The sequence below is a fragment of the Lutra lutra genome, chromosome 14 (genome assembly GCF_902655055.1).
Source record: "Lutra lutra chromosome 14, mLutLut1.2, whole genome shotgun sequence".
In the NCBI taxonomy this organism is placed as follows: Eukaryota; Metazoa; Chordata; class Mammalia; order Carnivora; family Mustelidae; genus Lutra; species Lutra lutra.
Genome location: NC_062291.1, coordinates 49,845,813 through 49,850,182, shown reverse-complemented (window position 1 = coordinate 49,850,182; position 4,370 = coordinate 49,845,813). Strand labels below are relative to the sequence as shown.

At 38.8% G+C, this 4,370-nt stretch overlaps 1 pseudogene; it reads left to right on the top strand.

Annotated features, from left to right (window-relative positions):
- Positions 1-307: 307 nt before the first annotated feature.
- LOC125084389 (eukaryotic translation initiation factor 2A-like) lies at positions 308-1,334 on the top strand (annotated as a pseudogene).
- Positions 1,335-4,370: the final 3,036 nt, after the last annotated feature.

Genomic DNA, 4,370 nt, shown 5'->3' with positions numbered 1-4,370 from the left:
ACCAGGAAGGAAGTAATGACCATGAAGGGGAAGGAGGTAGACATTATCTGGGGGAGGCCAATCTGAAATGGATTGTATTTCCACTAAAACTTGAAGGTTCACAAGGCAGGAGTTGCATAAAGAGACAGAACGAGCATTTCAGCCTGGGGAAAGGCAGAAAGGGGGAAAGGCCATGGTGTGTTCAGAGCACTGAAGGGACCCACATACTGATCTCTTCCATGTTAGCCAGATACTAGACTCAGCAGCCGTGGAATGATTTATGACACGAAGGGGCATCGAAAAATGAATATAACTTTTCCAGGAGAAGATGGAAGCATCTATGCCCTTCTTGACAGATGAGGGTACAGATCCGGGGGTGGTGATGTTCCAAGGCCCCAGGGTAAGTTCCTCTGGGGCCGATAAGGTTAGGATACTGAGGAAGGAAAAGCAAGGCTATGTTGGAATAATTAGAGTGGATTCTACAAGCAAGGAACTTCCTACCACGGACAAAAACTGTTACATTACTTTGCCTCAGATGAAGAAAGTGCTAGAATTGACTCAATTACCAAAACATAACCCCGTTTATGGTGAAATTTAGAATTCTAGTTCTACTGAGTTTTATGCTATTTATGGTTCTATGCCTGCCAAAGGAATGATTTTCAACTTGAAATGTGATCCTGTGTTTAACCACGGAGCTGGTGCTCTAATGTCTAACTTATTTAGTCCTCATGGCCATATATTAAAGGATAGCTGGGTTGAAAAACCTGGCGAACAAATGCAATCATGGAATGTTAAAAAATACAAACCTATTTCTAAGCCAGCAGCCTCTGATCCTACACATTTTGCTTGGTGCCCAGATGGGAAGCACATTTTAACAGCTATGCACGCTCCCAGGTCGGGTGCTAATAATGGGTACAAGCTTTGGCATTAGGCCAGCCCTATCCTGGCAGCCATTTTTTTGGCTAGGCTATTGCCAGCAAAAACAATAGCTTACTAAGCCGTTAAAAGTGAAGTACCCGACAAAGAATCTAAATTTGTAGTGATTGATGGACTCTCGGCTTTAAGAAATAAACCAATCACCATTTCCAAGCTCTTGGAGGAGACACCACTGTTGAATTAGAGATCACAACCAGGAAATGATAAGCCATTGTCAAAAGCAGCTCTTAAAAATCAAAGGCAATATGAAGCTAAGAAAACTCCAAAGCAGGAAGCAAGAAATGACAAGAACCAAGATTTGGCACCTTCTCTGCCCTACAGAGCACACCCCGAAATAATGCATGTCTCCATTCACATCTGGAGACCTGAGAAAGATGAAAAATTCAAGAACCAAAGACCTGAAAGCAACTGAATCTTGAAAGAACAATCAGCAACAGAAGCACAGCTAGAAAAACTCTAAGTTGGAGAAATTTTAAGAGATGCCATTCTTCTCCAGGAACAGGAAGATTTGAAATTGGTTCCTTTAAAGACTGACAGAAAGCAGATTGTTAGCCTAAATCAGTGGAAATGTGTCTTGTGTCTTAAACCAAGTACCTGAATTCCACCTGCCCATCCCTTTCCCATGTTGTCTACTGCTCATTGGTAACTCAACCATATTCTAAGCTTTGGAATACATGTGAAATTAGTTAATAATGTCCATGAAATTGGCTTTTCCTACATTCCAATACATAGAGAAAAGAGATGCAAATTTCATAGTTAAGCTCAACAGACTGAAAATCAAACATTGTTATTCAGTGTCATTTACCATACAAATGAGTAAAGGCATTTTAAAGTTAAAAAAAAAATGTAACGCATTAGACTAGATAAAAGAAGTCAGTGCAAAACAAACAAGATATACAAAAGTTCATTTCTGGGAGTGCCTGGGTGCCTCAGTTGGTAAAGTGTCTAATCCTTGATTTCAGCTCTGGGTTCTTAGCAAAAGAAATCTCCAGTCTCCTGTGTGGGTGACAGAGGTGGTTCCAAGTGAAAAAATGAAAAAGTGAGTGCCCTCTTCCAAAAAGCTGGGGAAAACACTGTTGCTGCTGAAGGTTCTAACATATTAAACTTTTCTTTTCTTCCATGATGTGAACTATTCTGAGATTATATAGGGAGAATGGATCTGCATTTTTATTGTCATTAATTACTTCAAAAATCAAGACTAGTGTTATATTAATATTTAATACTCCTGTATTTCTTTGGCTAAGCACTACTCTCCATATCCCAAGTCTTCCTCAATCTAATTATCAATATTTTTATTTATTTTACTGAAATAGATTTTCCAGAAATTATTTTTTTATTTTTTTATTTCTTTTCAGTGTTCCAGAATTCATTATCACCATACCCAGTGTTCCATGCAATACATGCCTTCCATAATACCCACCAGCACGCTCATCCAACCTCTCACCCCTACCCCCTCCAAAACCCTCAGTTTGTTTCTCAGAGTGCAGTCTCTCATGGTTCATCTCCCCCTCCAATTTCCCTCAACTCACTTCTCCTCTCCATTTCCCCATGTCCTCCATGTTATTCTTTATGCTCCACAAATAAGCAAAACCATATGATAATTGATTCTCTCTGCTTGACTTACTTCACTCAGCAGAATCTCTTCCAGTCCCATCCATGTTGATACAAAAGTTGGGTATTCATCCTTTCTGATGGAGGCATAATACTCCATAGTATATATAGACCAAATCTTCTTTATCCATTCATCTGTTGAAGGGCATCTTGGTTCTTTCCACAGTTTGGCGACTGTGGCCATTGCTGCTATGAACATTGGGGTACAGATTGCCTTTCTTTTCACTACATCTGTATCTTTGGGGTAAATACCCAATAGTGCAATTGCAGGGTCATAGGGAAGCTCTATTTTTAATTTCTTAAGGAATCTCCACACTGTTTTCCAAAGTGGCTGCACCAACTTGCATTCCCACCAATAGTGCAAGAGGGTTCCCCTTTCTCCACATCTTCTCCAACACTTGTTGTTTACTGTCTTGTTAATTTTGGCCATTCTAACTGGTGTAAGGTGGTATCTCAAAGTGGTTTTGATTTGACTCTCCCTGATGGCTAGTGATGATGAACATTTTTCCATGTATCTATTAGCCATTTGTATGTCTTCCTTGGAGAAGTGTCTGTTTATGCCTTCTGCCCATTTTTTGATGTGATTATCTGTTTTGTGTGTATTGAGTTTGAGGAGCTCTTTATAGATCTTGGATATCAGCCTTTTGTCTGTACTGTCATCTGTGAATATATTTTCCCAAAAGTATCTTTTCCCAAAAATGGTTGCCTTTTTGTTTTGTTGACTGTTTCCTTTGCTGTGCAGAAGGTTTTGATCTTGATGAAGTCCCAAAAGTTCATTTTCACTTTTGTTTCCTTTGCCTTTGGAGACGTATCTTGAAAGAAGTTGCTGTGGCCGTGTTTCCAGAAATTTGATAGAGCTTCTGTTTGATAAACTTTCTAGTCCCTAAAGAGCTGTAGAAAAAACTATTTTCAAATTTGTGTTTAATTTTTTTTTTCTTGGAGTAGAATTCTAATTCAAAAATCACATACCAACAGCTTTGAAAATACTGCTACTGCTTTCAGAAATCCTCTCCTGCTTTTGAGAAATCCGATTCCCATCTTATGTTCATTTCTTTACAGAGAAACTATCTTCTCTTTCACTTAGCTTGTTGGCCTTTAGGACACTTTTGTCATTGTTGGTTTTCTGAAATGTCACCACAGTGCCAGCATATATATCATGCCTGTTACATCTGTACTACCCAACACTCAGTGGGTTATTTCTTTTTATTTATTTATTTATTTATTTTCAGCATAACAGTATTCATTGTTTTTGCACCACAGTCAGTGCTCCATGCAATCTGTGCCCTTTCTAATACCCACCACCTGGTTCTCCCAACCTCCCAACCCCTGCCCCTTCAAACCCCTCAGATTTTTCAGAGTCCATAGTCTCTCATGGTTCACCTCCCCTTCCAATTTCCCTCAACTCCCTTCTCCTCTCTAACTCCCCTTGTCCTCCATGCTATTTGTTATGCTCCACAAATCAGTGGGTTATTTCAATTTGAGGATTCATGTCTCATTTTCTGAAAATGTTGTCTTCTGTTATTTATTTCCTCGCTTCAAGCCTCTGTTTTGTTTTTCTTTCCCTTTGCAACCTCAGTTAGATAGGATTTGGAACTCTTTGATAAACCTATTGTGTCTTAATGCTCCATTAATACATTCTGTTTCTTTGTCTTTTGGGGCTACATTTTGGAAGAATGCTTTGTGGCCATCCTCCAGCTTACAAATTCAGATTTTAGCTATGGTGATTCTGCTCTTTAATTTCCATTTTTAATTTCATTGTTCTTTTTTTTCTCCAGATCACTAAGATTTTTGTTTTAATATATAAATACTCTCACCCATTTCTGCAACATTATTTCATATGTTAA